Raw genomic sequence first — 16658 nt, 5'->3', positions numbered from 1 at the left:
AATGTATCCAAAATACAAAGCAACTTTACCTTTACGGCAGTTATTTTATTTGTCTTCGCAACTAATCGAAAATCAGCAAAATCATTTCAATGGTTAAAATAAATCGTACTTAAAATCTTTCATTTGTTCCAGGACCAGAACCACGACGAACGCATCAGTAATTGAAGAAGGGGGAACTGTTTAAGACAAAGAACTAACTGTTCTAAGCTGCAAGCATTGGGAAAAGGACTAAAGCATATCAAAACATTAATGTTTCGTAGCTGCTTTTGAGAATCAATAAAAACGAATGTGTTACTTAATTAGCTCGTAAAAACCATATTGTCGCGCAGGAAGACTTGGGGGTATACTAGCGAAAAGCAATCTTACCCATTCGCCCTAAAGGCCCGACGATACTTGATGAAACATTTACATTTCTTTTAATGGCCGGCAAACTCTGGATCTGTCTAGAGTAGGTGGATGTGTTATTGAATGGAATGGGGAAAGGGGGTGGACATAAAAGTTGGGGTGGGAGTCTTTCCATTAGGGTTGCATGTCACATGACAATAACGCACCCCTTCTTTGTCTTCCTGTGATGTATCATGCATATTCAAAAGGTATTTTCACCCCTTCTCCTCATTAGGGACATTTTGTTAATTGGAGAATCACGTTTTTAAAACCTTCGATCACACCCGGGTTAATAAGTCATGGTGTAGTGTGGGAGTATTTTAAAACTTTTTTTTTTTTTTTTTTTGTATATATCGAGTGATACTGTGTAACAGAATAGTGTGTTAGGTGTGAATCTGTTGTGGCATACCATATCTTTTAGGCACATTTCTGAAGAATAATTTTCAACTGATAGTGTTTTTCTTTTAATATTAGTTTTCAATAAAAAAATCTATTTGATTATCTTTTCTATAAGTATTTTCCTTTATATAAAATGTTTGTTCACGGTGAATATTTATTTATTTTTTTCTTTATTTCTATTAGCAATCTCTTAATTCTTTTTCCACTTTTGCTTCATGCATTCTTTTTGCTTTTTACATGTCATACAAATTTCTGCTTTTGCGCAGCGTCCATATTTCTGTTTTTGCGTAAAAACAATATTGAAAAAACAAAATAAAATAGTGTTGATGATGATAATAAAAAAATAAATAAAATCGAAACAGGAAACTATAAAATATAGCCGGCCAGCATAATACAACAAATCATAAATAAACAAGCATTAAAATATCAAAATAATGTTGATGATGATGATAATAATAAAAAAATAAAAAGAGGAGCTATAAAATATAACATACAGTCCAATGCAACAAATAATAAAGAGGCAAAAATAGCTTTCAGAAAGCATACAGTGCTTTTTATAAAATAGTAAGTAGCAAAAATAATACTTTATATTAGCAACATAAGCCTTAATGTATGCAGCATAAACTATTGTTAACGTACAGGACAAAAATAGTTTTAAAAAGATTATTGATTAAAATTGCTTCGTTAAAAATTTAAAATATGTTTGCTGAAATAAATATTTTTATTTGACGATTACTAATGCGTCGTTTCCTGATATTGTCTTTTTGCATATATTCTTTATATGTGCCCTTTTTTAAATATATAAAAGTGCAGTCACGGACGGAAAAAAATGCTATTTTGAGTTTCATATTGTTTATTCATTACTTGCAAAAAAAATAATTCCTATAGATTATTCAAATGAAATTTACTTTATCAGCATATTAAGAGAAATATTGTTAAAACATTAATGATGAACCCAAATATTTCTTTGGATTATAATAATAGATTAAAAAAAATCGCACTGTAACTTGGAGCTATTGAATTGAATTATATATTATTTAGTTTTCATAAGAAATGAAATTCTTATCAATTCTTTATTGCTTTTCAATAATGTGTTTATTGTAAAATAGTTCAATGCATTTGAGCGAACCTGTTTTTAGAAATAAAAATAATTTCCACGAAAGTTATAATAATGAGGACAATCAAGACTTTTTATAAGAATTTATCTATATATTATTTGCAGTAAACTTGCATATTGGAATTACAATAGAGTTCCGATTATTCAGACTCCAGTTAATCCATAGCATCATATACCGGACCTTTATGAGAGTTAAAAAAAAGTGAAAAGAAAATATATTTATAATATATATAAGAGCAAAAATAACTGAAGGCATTGAAACAATTAGTTTTCTAGATATTGGAACAGTATTATGTAGTGTTTAAATTTAACAGAAGTAAAATGTAAGCTACATTGCTCTAAGAATCATTAAATTAGCAAGTTATATATGCAAGTAGATAAATTACATTTATTTTTTTTCAAGAAATAACCATTTTTCTTCAATTATCTGAATGTTTGAATAATTAGAGTTCTACCTTACCTAAAAGAATGTATTTAGATATGTTGATAATAGAAATCATATTTCTCCTTATCCTATGAAAAGAAACCCCAAAAATTGAGAATATTCTTGTGAGCATTTATTATTATGATATGAAAAATTTTCTAACCACCTAACCATTACATTTATCGAGTATTTATTACATTTCTGGCGGATTGCAATTTGGAGATAGTCCCCGTAAACCCTCGCTTTCTGGGGCTAGTTGCCATCACTTCCCTGCAAATCTTCCTTCTCCAACTATCGGGAGGTGTGGCCCCGGCTATGGGTAATAGCAGATCCGGTCTTTTGCATTTTGTGGTTGATTTCCTCACTCCCTTAATACGCCCCTCTCCCCGAGCCCTAAAGAATCGAGGAATTCGGAAATTTTTGAATAAACATGGCGGGATAAAATCAGTAGGAGGAAATTATCTTCTGCTAATGATGCAGGTTGCAGAGGACATTTGCATGACATGATTTGTACATGCCACTCTTCGCAATAGATCGTTAATGGCACTTAATGTGCAGATTATCATTTCCCCCCACCCTTCCCTCACCCTTACTCCACCCTCTCCACTCTCCCAGAAACGGCATTTATTTACCACTGCCAAATTTTTGAAACAAAAAGAGCCGCCCCGGGTCTTACCTTTCGATACAGGGTGATTTTAAGTCTTAATGGAAAACCTTTTAAGGTAGATTTGGTTTTCTGCTACAGGGTATACGAGAGATAAATAAATTTAATTTAGAAGAATAGAATTAAAGAGGGGAATTTGAATTCGGCAATACATTTTGCCTCTAATGTTATTTTCTCCGCAGCAGTATTGGAGATCTGTTTTAAAAGGCAGAAAAGCAGTGATTTAGTTTTTAAATAATGTTATAATTCATCATTTGTTAAGATTTGGTGAGAGGGAGAGTAATCTTTTGTGCGAAAAATATTTTCGCATTAGCCGGAATCACATTCGTGGTAATCAGTTTATTTCGAACATTATTACATTAGCAACTTGGTGTTTATTAAATTGGTAAAATGTGTCAATACTCTGTCTGAAAATTATATTTTAAGTGGAACTGTTTTGTTTTAATTTTTTTTCATTCATTTTTAACTTTGCACTTAAATGAAAGTCATAATTTCTATTTGATTGAAAATTTGAAATTTTATTTTATCAAATTAAATTAAATAAAGGCCTTTTTCTTTTTAAGTAATTTTTTAAGTATTTGATTCGAAAAAAATTATGATTTAAAAGACAAAACTTTTATTAATTTCATTTTAAAGACTTGTAATTTTACAGAAGTTAATACAAATAAAAATTTGTATTCCTTTGTATTTTTATTGATAATTTAGCAATAAAAATGTCATTATAGTTGGGAAAGATTGAATTTAACATTGTTTTCATATATGCTTTTAATAAACTCTTACGATAATTTAAGTATTCTGATTACTAGTTAAAATTGTAAGATATTTTTTTTCTTCTAAGTGTTCATAATCCCAAGGAAATTTAAACTATTTTGCACTTATTTCTTGCTTGCCATTTAGTAATATTTTTAATGCGCAAATTGAAAAGTATTAAAATGCAATTAATAATTCATTTTCATTATTGAGTTCGCTTTACTGTAAAAAGCAAATTAAAATGTGCATAGACAGTTAAATACGAAATTTTCTTTTTATTTCTTAAGGGTTAATTTTTTTTCCTTTTAAAAATACATTAGATTTTAGCAAAAACATGTGTTTCATTAATGATGAATGAAAATATCTTATTCATCAGAATTTTGTTTTTTAAAAACGAACATTTATAGTTTTGTTTTCACAGGGAAATATCGTTCTCTGTTTTAAAAATCTGAAATTTATTATTAGAGAGCTGCTTAACTCTTTCTTCTATGCATACTTGATAGAAACAAGCAATTTTAATTTATTTCAGTGATATATTGTATATTGGAACCTTCTGTTCTTCAATGGAAATCTGACTTTAAAAATCATTAACAATTTTGAATCTCATCTGAGAACTTGAAATTTTAATGAACAAATATTGAAAGTCATTAATTTTAGTGATCGAACAAAACTTTTTTATGCAGTCGACCGATAAAGCAATAATGTAATTTTTTATATTACTATGAAATATTACGATTCTTAATGTATTACTATTTTTTATTTTTATTTTTTGCGGACTGCTTAACTCTTTTTTCTATACATACTTGATAGAAACGGGAAATTTTAATTGATTTCAGTAATTGTTACGTTTAAATTTTATATTGGAACCCTCTATATGCCAATGGAATCGCATTTTAAAAATCATTAACAGTTTTGAATCTCCACTGTGAAGTTTTGATGTACAATATTTTGATATATCGTGAAGTTTTGATGTATCATTAATTTTAGCGATCGAACAAAAATATGTTATAAAATCGGCCAGTTAAAGCAATAGTGTAATTTTTATATGACTATGAAATATTAAGATTCTTAATATATTACCGTTTTTGCTTTTTATTATTTGTGGTGCTTTTCTATGCGTACTTGATAGAAACTGGCAATTTTATTTGATTTTAGTAATTGTTACGTTTAAATTTATATTGGAACCTTCTTTGTGTCAATGGGAAATCTAACTTTATAAATTATTAATATTTTTGAATCTTCACTGTAAACTTTCAAGTTTCAATGTACATTATTGAAAGCAAATAATTTTAGTGATCGAACAAAAAAAAATGTGTTTATATAGTAGGTTGGCCAATTAAGGCGATAATGTAATTTTATTATATTACTACGAAATATTAAGAGCATTAATATATTACTTTTATTTCTTTTAATTCAACCTAAAAGTTTAGTTTGAAACAATGAAATGCAAGATAATTTATGCTTTATATAAAGATCTCTTCGATACCTACATGAAAACGATGAACAGTTTTTATAATTGACACTGTCATATATTTTTCCATTAAAATTATTTATTGCTCTGATTTTTGTTCAACAGTTCATACAAAGCTGTAATCCGGAAAAAAAAATCTCTTTTAAAAAAACGGCAAATTGAGTTGGAGGAAGAAGTGAAAAAAAAAAAAAAAAACGATCGAATGAAGTCCAGAGGAAGCAAGCCGAATGATTGTGTCGCAATTGAAGAAGTGTCCCTGTTTATTTCCGCCACTTTGCCAGTGGCGTTGCTTCTTGATGAGAGTAATAACATAGGACGGACAACGGAGGAAGCACACTCTATTGTGCGTGCCATTTTCCTCTAGTGTCTTCAAGCCGTTGTTTTTCCGCTTTTTCTTCGTTTCTTTTTTTCTTAAACCACTTAGAGGAAATTTAGGTGCCTACAGAATGTCAGTTGTTTGCACTTGATTGAATTTTTATAATTTCATTGAATTTTCCTTTATTTTTTTTAAATCCAAGTAACTTTTTTTTTGTAATCGCAATCTCTTTACACTTGGAAAAAAAATATCTTCTTTGCATCTCCTTCCATCTGTGCGTTCATTTGTAAAGTTCAATGTCATATTTGAAAGTATGGTTCAATAAGTTATTAAATCAATGCAGGAATGTGGATTTTCTTCAAATTTGGGATCCGACATGAAAGTATTGCTCTACAAAATCGTATATCGCTGCATTTAATTTTCATTTCCATCATTAAAAAAAGGTTATATTACTAAAATAAACGTATTTATCATAATTTTTTAAGGTCGGGTCTTTTTTAACTAATATATATGATATAGGTACTAAAAATTATACAACTTTTTAAAAAAAGTTAAATAAATTGCAAGTTTTCATATGGTTTATATTCTTTTGATGACAAAAAGAATATTGCACAAATTTATTTATTTATTATCGAATTAAGAAGAAAGTTTTCTATTTTTTTCATATTTGTAAAGATGTGTTTTGAAATTTTGTGCATTTGTATATTCTCGATCGCTATTTTAATATTTTAGACATTTTATTGTCATGCAATTATTAATTAAATGAAAGTTTGATTCCTTGCCAGTGGCGTCATCTTGTATTGAGTTTGGGAAACAAAATATTTGTTAAAAAGAATATAATTAAAATTAGAACAAATCTATTTTTTAATGCACCAATAAAGATGTGTTTTCATTTTTTTAAAAAAATAAAATAACCACTTTCTTAAGTCTATGAATCAAGAGGTCATGATAAAAAAATTTAAGGATCTTCTTGCTTGTCAAAGTGATCATTGAGCTTCAATGTAGGGAAGTAAGTTGGTATTCTTGAAGATTTTCTGGTGAAGTTTGTCCACATTTCTATTATTTTTGGATTAAAATCTTCAACTAACCCGAATACAAAGGGAAATTTTATTGCTAAACCATGCGTTTGAGTAAAATGTTTTAAACAAAATGAGTTAAGAACATATTCAAAACATAAAATGTCCAACGTTCTTTCTTCAGTTCATATGTCTCTATTATATCAAACCTTAAGCCACTGAAATCATTTTTATGTATAACATACACCATTGCATCGCACATGCCCAACAGAGGCGAACAATAATAAAATGTTCCATTACCTACTTCCACTCTTCTGACCAATAGTGAGTAAAATCCGTTCTTCACTTTCTGTCCCAGTAAGTGAACACTAGCATTAGATTTTTACATTAGTCAATAAGTTTCCAATGGTGGATTTCCCAAAACCCTCTCTTCGTCTTCCCACCATCCTCTTAACATCCCTCTTGCCGCTCTTGCTCCTCCAAGAGCATCTTCCCACTTACTCCAGCTGGAGCAATGTCAGTTATCAAGAGAGAGAGAGAGGGAAGCACCCTTTTCTTTTCCACTCCAAAAGAAGTTTTCTGCCTCTTTTTTTAGGGTCCCCCTTCTCTATTTATCACTTTAACCCACATATGCTCCATATATCATTGTATCAAATCTATTTTCTTGGTTGGCTTCGGTTTCTATTTTTGCACATCGAGGCGTCCAGAATGAATTTTCTTCCTTGTAGCTACTTATTAAGACTATATTTTATGAGCTGTTTCCTTCGTTTGTGCTTACCAGCTTTAGGAAGCCAAAAAATGTATAAAAGTGGATTTGGTTTATTGCAAAAATGCGTTGTGGGGCCTTTATGAAGAAGTGAAAAAACTGTTTTTGAAAGGGCGTCATCATTTGTCAGGAAGTTTTGCGCTCTTACCCTCTCAAAGTGAGCGTAAATATCAGCTATTTGGAGAATGTCCCAGACAAAATGTAATATTTGAATCAGGCATGCTTTATTCAATCACTTTATGAATATAGAAATATATTTGAATAAAGTAATTTTTTATATTTTATTGTTAATATAAGTAAGGTAATGTTTACTACCATAAAGGAGAAGAATGTACATTTTAAATAATTTCCTCATATTTGTACCGCATGGAGTTCATAAAAAGTTACTGAGTAGCTTGAAATATTTGTAACTTCGTAAATGTATGTGAAAAAAATCGTCTGAAAAAGTTATTAGAAAACTTAAAATATGAAATTTATTTTGAAGTTTTATTTCTAAAGTCAAATTCAGGATTTTGAGAAATTATTTATGGATGCTTTATGCCAATCATTATTACAGATTTATTTGAAGCTTTAAATGAATTTCTAGATTAATTTGCATATTATTTTTGTCAATTCTTTTCTTCATATGCTATATTTATCACTAGTTAACTGTAACTTTGATCTCGTGTCGTATTTATTTATTACAGAATTAAAAAAAAATGCTTAAAAAGGAATTGACAGTGGATTATGAATAATTATTAAATAGCATTAATACTTTTGTCTTTTAATGATTTAAAAGTCAAAAACATTAATCTACGTTACATAAAATAAACTTTTTAAAAAACATGTTTTGTTCTACTATCTTTAAGATGATTTAGTTTTATTTATGGCAAAAAATAAATCTATTAAAAGCTTAAATTGAATTAGTTAATCTATTCTTTTTAACATCTTTAAATGTAACAGCTTTAAATTAAAGATTCGCCCATTATTATTAAATTTCTTAGCAATAAAACTTCAGTGTCTTTTTTAAAAAAAACGCTTAAAGATAAAATAAAGCTAAATATATGTTAAAAGAATGTTTAAAAAAGCTTTAATTACAGAATAACGCATTAATTTAAATAAATTTATTTTTGGAAATTGAGTGAACGAAACCATTTAGAAAAAAGTATAAAAGTCGGGAAAAATGTGAAATGTATTTAAGTAAATTAATACAATGTATTTAATAACCTAAATATTTCATATACAATGTTAACCATCTTTTTAAAAAATATGCAGTTATCATTAGCATCAAAACTAAGTAGATAGTCATTACGTTGACTATTCATCGCTTAAGAAATATAAATGCAATTTAACCACATAATAGTTTAAGAGAAAATGAGTCATTTAGAGTCATTACTTTAAGAATTTATAAATATATCAATTACTTTTCTTAAATATGTTTGTAAGAATTGAAACATTCTTTCAAATTTAACAAAGAACCGGAATCGTTTGTCAGTCACAGATCTGAATACCATGTTTTTTCCCAAATGAAATGTTTATTGAAAGAATAAGCATTTTTCTCTTAAACATGTTAACTTCTAGTATCAATTTATGTTAATTTAATTATGTTTAATTAACAGCTAAAATCGAAGAAATTGTGATCTTCTTGTATTTTTCTTTAGAAATATAAAAGAATTTGGATCAGACATTATTAGGTTTAATAGCAAATGATATTAAAGGTATTTAAACTAATTATCATAAGGAGAATTCATAAAAATATCGATGACTTTTAAAGACATTCGAAAAATTCGAAGCATTCTCACAAAATTCTTAAAAGAACTAGAATTCAATTGTCAATTGCAGACATTGACACCATTTTTTTTTCCTTTGATGAGGAATATACTAAAAGAATAAACATTTTCCCCACTTTAAACATGTTAACTTTTAGTATCAATTGTGGAACAAAAGCCAGCCGAGACTAAACCAGAACTTAGGGTTAACTCTTATTGGAGCCAATCAATCAACTCGGCAAGGACTGATTTTGACATTCCTCTTTTGGATCCAGTGCAATTTACTCGCTGCTGATGGACCAATGCAGAATGGAATGCCCATTAGGAGACATTTCTCATCCTGTGGCATATGCAAAAGAGACAACTCGAAGAATTTCTGGAAAAATAAACCTGGTAAAAATAAACAATAAGTAAAAAAAAAGTAAACAAAGAAGGAAGTAAAGCTCTATGTGCATGTAAGAGAGAAGAACTAAAACAATCCAAAAGACGGGGGGAAGGGTGCCTCGTTAATTGAATCGGAGAGCTGCGAAGACATTAAGCGTTTTGCTTGTTAAGTGCTTCAGTTCTCGAAATGGTTGTTGCGATAGCATCTGCAATTTTCCTTTTCAAGAACGGTAAACGTCTTTGGCAAAGTTCTGGATGTGATAATTAATTATTGTCCTGGGCTTGGATTAATCTCTGGAAATTCTTTCAAGAAAGTGCGTTATCTTTTCATAAAAGTTTCCATCAGATTAGGTTCCTAGTTAGCGATGGAAGGCATCATTTTACACAAAATTGGAATTTCTCCATCAATAATGGATCTGCACGGACTTTTGGTGCTTAGAGCTCGAGACGACAGATAATGCTATTTATGGAAATATGGAAACAAAGAATATTATTATTATTACTAGACGAAAGGATTTAATCAATGATTACGAAATCTCCTCGCATTCATTATTCTCTTAAGAGTGTTTAAAAATGTTCATACAAATGTACGATATAAGGATATTTATTATTTAATGCTAGCATCCTAACTAATTAGAACAGTGCTAACTCATTTAAGCACTCAAGTTTATTTCAGATTGTGTTAGAAGTTTTTATAAAAAGTAGTACATCTAAATAAAAAGTTTAACCTCTAAAAGGTTAAAATATTTCTAGTTTACTTTATACAAGTTCTCTGAAGGATTCTGTTAAGCATATGCAACTGAAACTGATAAAAAAATTAAAAAATACTTTAAATAACGAAAAGAATTATATGTTATATTGTTTGAGTTGATAAATTTATTTCTCAAAAAATTACGAAATCTAACATCTTTAAAATCCTCCGGTCCTATCAGTCAATCAGTAAAACAATTTTGGGTCTGTAATATTTTAAACGAAATTTTTTTTTCTGCGACTGAAACTGATAGAGTTACAAAACATTGAAAATCTATTTTAGATGGATTTTGCATCTACATCTGTGGTTTCGAGAGAGATATATTGTGCTCTTTTGCAAATTGAAATTTTGTACCACTATGTTACTTCTCCAAATTGTTCCATTAAATAAACTTATATATATGACCCCCATTTAGGCGAAACAGCTATAACTCGGTTAACTTTTGTCATAAAATTAAGTGAGGGGTTTTTTTTTGTCATATGTTTTATAATATTGGTATTTTTTTACTAAATATGACTGATATGTCCGGTGTATAGTATAAAAATAAAATTCTTATCTTTTAAAAAGAATTCATTTATTAACTTATTAAATAACATAAAATGTAATTATTCTCGTTATTTAAAGCATTTTCTTATTGAAACTGTATATATTTATCCTTAAAAGCTTAAAAACTTGCACTTAGAGCACAGAAAGAATGGATAAATATATACAGTATATGATGCATCAAAATCTTATAGAAAGATTTGAAGATCTTGCACGAAGCAGTTGTATTTACCTCTTTATTGAATGCGTTTATAGTAAACATTTTATTATATTAATGTCTCTTATTTAGTAATAATTTGCATTCAATTCTTCTTTCAGGTTTGATAATGAAGCTGTCACGTCTGTAGATCTGACTTCATTTATAAAGTAAGTTTAATGAATGATTTAATGTTACAAAATGGTTTTTTCTTGGACAGTAAACATTTTAGTGTTTTGTTTGCTATTGAACGTTTTTTATTATTATTTCCCTTAAATTCATTAAGACAGAAAATGCTTAAAACAAGAAAACCTGATTAGCAAAAAAATATAAAAGAAAAAAAATTATAACGACAGATAATTGGTTTTGATATTTTATTCTTTAAAAATTTCAGTTGTAACAAAAGTAACAAAATTGTACTTTATTAAACATTCACCTCCCAATCGTGATAATTTAGTTTCATTTGTTGGCTGGTTCCAATTTAAGGAGTTGTTAAACTGCATATTGTTTTCTTGGCTTAACTCATATTCACATTGGAAAGCAACATTTACAGAATGGGGATTCCGTTGAATCAGTTTTGATAGGTTTATTAAATCTTCGCAAATTTACATAATTTGACGAAGGGATAAGAAATCTATGATTATCCATATTTCCAATTATCCAATAGATTTGAATATTATCCTAATATAATAATATTTGATCTGAATTTCTATTCAAAAACTAATATCCTATATTTAGTAAAACGATATATCAAAGGAAAACTGATTCATTTCCAAATATATATTTCTATAATTACATCAACAAAGAATGACGTTGCTTTGTAAGATTTGAGTACTTTTAATTGATTATTGATAGGCATCGGAAGGGAATTATAATTATTCTAGAATCATATAAGAATTTATTATTATTGCAAATTATTTCTGTCTCATGAAAATCTACTACATATTGTGGTTTGCTAACTGCAAAATGCTTTACCTGAATCAGAATAAACAACATAAAAATAAACATTTTATTTTTTTCTAATTTCATAGTAGGAACGTTTGACGTGCTTTCTATTTCAATTTCGAAACAATTTAAAGTAGTTGTTTAAATTTTAGATTTATAAAAATGGTTTTCGAATTCCTTTCAACTTTTGGACAACATAATCTTATTTATTATAAAAAGGCGAATAAAAAATTTGTATTTATAGGTCTTAGTTGTAGTTAACTAAACCGAAAGCTGAAAAATAAAAACGCTATAAAAATAAAATAAAATAAGCGATACATAGCGTTTTGAAATTTCTTTGTATTCCAAAAAAGTAGAAATTATTTTGTATGATAATTACCCATTGATATGCACAACTATTTAATTTAACTGCTATATAAGATACCGCCTGAATTACTTGAATTTCCAGATTGATCTTCTCAATTTTGTTAATTGAGAGCTGTCTTATTCTCTAATTTTCAACCCTAACTAGATGACTTACGACAGGCAGCTACAACCTTTATTCTTCAACTATTAATTGAAAAAATTGGTTTGAATTCTTTAATTTATCAAACTTATCTTCTTTATTTCACCTTTTGATCACCTTTGATTACTTCACCTTTTGAAGTGGCATACCCATTCATTTCCACCTATAGTTTCAGCAAGCAATGAATCGCGAAGAACCGATTTTGTAGTGAAATGAATGTGCAAGTATATCTATCTTCGTTAAATACTTAATTCTTGTTTAATTTTCTTTTTACTTCATGAATTTTCGAATTTTTTTCCCGTGATGAATAGATTTGTTCTTTACCAACAGGCAACTGAAGAGCCAATAATTAACTACGTTGCTTTTGGTAATATAGTATAAGTATCTGGAAATTACCTCACGCAACAACTAATTAAAATATTGCTTTAAATTCTCTAATTACTAAACTTTATTTTTGACCTTGGACCTACGTACTCACTCTCTTTCAAGCTTAGTTAGTTCCAGTAGGCAACTAAACATCCGAGAACTAAGGAGCAAGAAAATTTCCCTCATCGACGCTAAACTACGGAATTTCCTCCTGTTATTTACCATCCACCAACAGCTCTCTTGATGAAGCAAAAGTTTGCCTTGATAGAAGCTAAGGGAAGGCCAAAAAAAAAATTATTTTTTTTTTCTTTCCTTCTCCTTGCCGTTTCGCGCCCTTTGCTGAAGAGGGACAATTTTCTTCGGTTCCCTTAACTTTTTCCACAAACAGGGGTGGAGATTGAGTGCGACTGGTCACGTGGGAGGATGGTCACGTGACCAGAGGAACCGATGAACGAGGGACCTTTGCCGCTGAAAAGCTAATCTGATAAGGCCATTGTCGGTTACTTTTTGCCACTGCTGAAGGAACATTTAACCCATAGTCGCGTGTGCGTCGGTTCTTGAGCAAACACGGTTATTTTTCTTCTTTTCAGGGTCTTTTCTTGTTTTTAGTCTCGCTCGATCTTTTTCCCTTTTATTTTTCCCTACTCCCTTCCTTTCTTATCCCCAGTTCGTTAGTGGTTCGCTCATTTTTGTTGAGCGACTGTTTTTTTGTGTTCATAATGATCCTGTCGACCTGCCTTGTTGTTGCTGGTAATAAGTGAGATTTTGTCGTGAGAGTGAAAGGTTACTTTAATCCACCCTTAGTCCTTTTATTCGCTGAATGGAAACTTCTAAGTGATTAATTTCGCCGTATGTCACGACATGCCCATTCTGGCGCCTGCCTATATAGCTTTCCTTTTACCATCTTTTTTTTATGTATAGATGGTTTTCTTTTATTTTTCACTAGTTTGTGCACATGCAAAATTCGAAAACGGAGAAGTTTTATTTGAATGTAAGTTGATTTATTGTCCTCTAACGTTTGTAATGAGTTGGGTGTAAGATAAATGACATTATGAATGATAGTTGTATAAACCTTATGCTGACTCTAATATGTTTGTTATTGCTGGTCATTATTTGGTGCAGTACCGAATTTTGGCACACCTTGTTCCCTTCTGTGTTTTAAAATAATGGAGAAATAACTATTTTTGACCCCACTATATTTTTTAAGAGAAAAAAAATAATCCTTCGTTCAGTAAATTATATATTTATTTACTTAAAACTGTCTCTCTTGTATTTTAATTGCATCATTTTTTTCTATCTCTTTTTACTGGATAGATACTTTCTGATATATGATAAGAAATGATATATGACTTATAAAGTGAAATTGGAATGACTAAAAATATTCTAATCATGAAATTTCGCATTGATTCAGTTTTTTTCATACATTTTTCATATTTTTCAAATTTGTTACTAATATAAACTAAAATTTCAGTTAGTTATATTAACGTCCTAAGCAATATTTATATAACGAACATCGTTTTTTAATTCGCTGTCAGATGACGTGGATTAGATCTGAAATGGCATCCCTTCACAAATTTCCACTCTACATCGACGGAAAGAATCTGATGTTGATCCTCATCATCCGATCTACCATGTAGTAAATTCATATACATGTTGACTTTTAGCGAACTTAAACCGATTCTTTACTATCCATCCACCGCATTTCTTAATAAAATAAATAAAAAACAATATTGAATTAAAAATTTTCATTCAAATTTTCTAAATAATCAATTTTAATGCATTTATTTTTCATTTTCTTTAATTGATGCATCTTTTTCTTATTTATTTTCCGATTTATAATTAATGGTACGTTTGTTCTGACGCTAATGGGGTCGCAGAAGTGACAGCATAAAAATTTTGAGAAACAATGTTAATGAGAGAAAGCGGTTAATTTATTGTGCGAAAACTCTAACATTGCTAGTAATTCAAAAGTATTGAATCTTTTGTTTTATTCATATCCAAACTAAATCATTGTCTGGAATTCAAAATAATGCTTAAATCATTAAATATATTTACTGTTTTTTTATTATTATTTATCTCGTTAGAGAATATTTGCTTTTATTTTCCTTATCCCTGTTGCCTTTATTGTAAAATTAAATTTACTGGTTAGATTTAGAATTTAAAAAAAAGGCTGTATCTGAGTTTCCATGCTATATTTCTAAATCTTTTTATTGCAGTTTGGTAAGAAAACGGTATCAAATATATTAATTATCAGTGAAATTTTAATGTACTTCAACGATGGTTGTAAATGACGTGTTTGTTTTTACTAAACTCTACATTTGTTTACTTGAAAACAGTCTACAATCTGATTGGATGAAAACTAAAATTTGTGAGCTCTTTCGCATTCACCTATGCATGAAATGCATATCTAATGTCTTCGCTGTCTGGAAACAACACAAGTGTATTATCTTATATATATTTGTTTTTGTTTGTTTACTTATTTACTTTAACTTTCAATGTAATATTGGAGTAAAATGCATTTCGCGATACTGCTGCTTTTAGTATTTTTTCTCTATTTAATCTAAAATAAGGTGACTTCTTGCTAGAAACCTCGATTGACTGCGGATTTGAAGCTACATTCCACCAAAAATATGCTTTTTATGTTAGTCCGTTGGCTAAAACATCCCTACCGTCAATATTGCATAAGAAGAGCACCAGCTCATATATTATCATCTTCATTTAATTCAGTGTTATGTAATATTATAAATATGATATTAATTTAAATTTAAAATTATTAAAATTAAAATGCATATGTAATTAAATAAAATATATATAATTAATTAAAAACTATGTTTATAAATATTATTTAAGTTATTATAAATATAATTAATTATAATAAATAATAATAATAAATTTTATGTAATATTATTCAATATGAATTTATTACAAATGACCAGAAAATTGGCTATGATGACATTAGATCTCTAGGCTTCCAATATTTCTGAACTTCTCAGTAAAATGTCAGAGACAAAAGGAATTAGATAAAGCCCTAGCAGATTTAGTGTTAACCAGGGTGCACCGCTTGGAGGCCTGCTACATTTCACCCCTTATTCAATATTGTAAATGTACTGTTGTAGTTTCAAGATAAAACAGTAAACTGATTGAATTAAATTCTTTATATAAGCCCATTTTGTTTCGAATTTTAATAATTAATTCATTGGTTATCTCACTAAAATATTTGTAATAAAAACGCAAAAGATCTTTTATTTTAAAAAAACTATAGGACTCTGCTTTTTTTAATTCAAAAGTTTGTTGTCTGTCCCGTTAATAAAGAAAATTCTAACTGTGTATCGACAGAAAATAAAACACACTCGCTAAAAAAAGTCTTTTAAAAAAGAAATTTCAAAAAAAATTTGTTTAATTTTATTTAGCATTAAATCTTTAATATATTACTAAACAAGTTCTGTTAGAAACGGTGATGGTTATATACTAAAATATAAATAAGACAGCAATATTGCGAATTATTATTACACCCTATAATATCAGAGTAATTTTTTGTTATTCCTCAGAGAAGAATTCGGAGCAATAAAATGAAAATAGTAGTCAACATAAAACAGGTAACATTAAACAAGAAATAACTTCGTTTATTTCCTTTGTTTTCAAAGTGATAAACACAATGGCTGGAAAAATATATCGTTATTGTATGCAATTCCGTTGAAAGATGCCAGTACTTTAATACAAATAAAGGAAATGAAAAAAAATTAAAGTAAAGTAAAAAAAAAAAGTGAAGTAAAAACAGCATTTTTATTGTTAATAAGAATTGTGTATAAACGCATTATGTGTGAAATGCTAAAACAATTGCATTTCATTGTCCGCAATAAATTAGTTCCACATAATATCTAAAACGCACCAAAAATGGCGCCCCCAAAAGGTA

The 16658-nt window shown here is 28.7% G+C and overlaps 1 protein-coding gene across 1 annotated transcript in view; it reads left to right on the top strand.

The window, feature by feature from the left end:
• The window catches only part of LOC129968738 (irregular chiasm C-roughest protein-like), a gene marked incomplete in the record, with an annotated part of 581302 nt that overhangs the window by 271268 nt on the left and 293376 nt on the right, over positions 1 to 16658 (top strand). The window contains 1 exon segment of the mRNA XM_056082936.1: positions 11052 to 11099.

The sequence above is a fragment of the Argiope bruennichi genome, chromosome 5 (genome assembly GCF_947563725.1).
Source record: "Argiope bruennichi chromosome 5, qqArgBrue1.1, whole genome shotgun sequence".
Taxonomy (NCBI): domain Eukaryota; kingdom Metazoa; phylum Arthropoda; class Arachnida; order Araneae; family Araneidae; genus Argiope; species Argiope bruennichi.
Note: the sequence above shows the minus strand (reverse complement) of the source record. Positions and strands in the feature narration are given on the sequence as shown.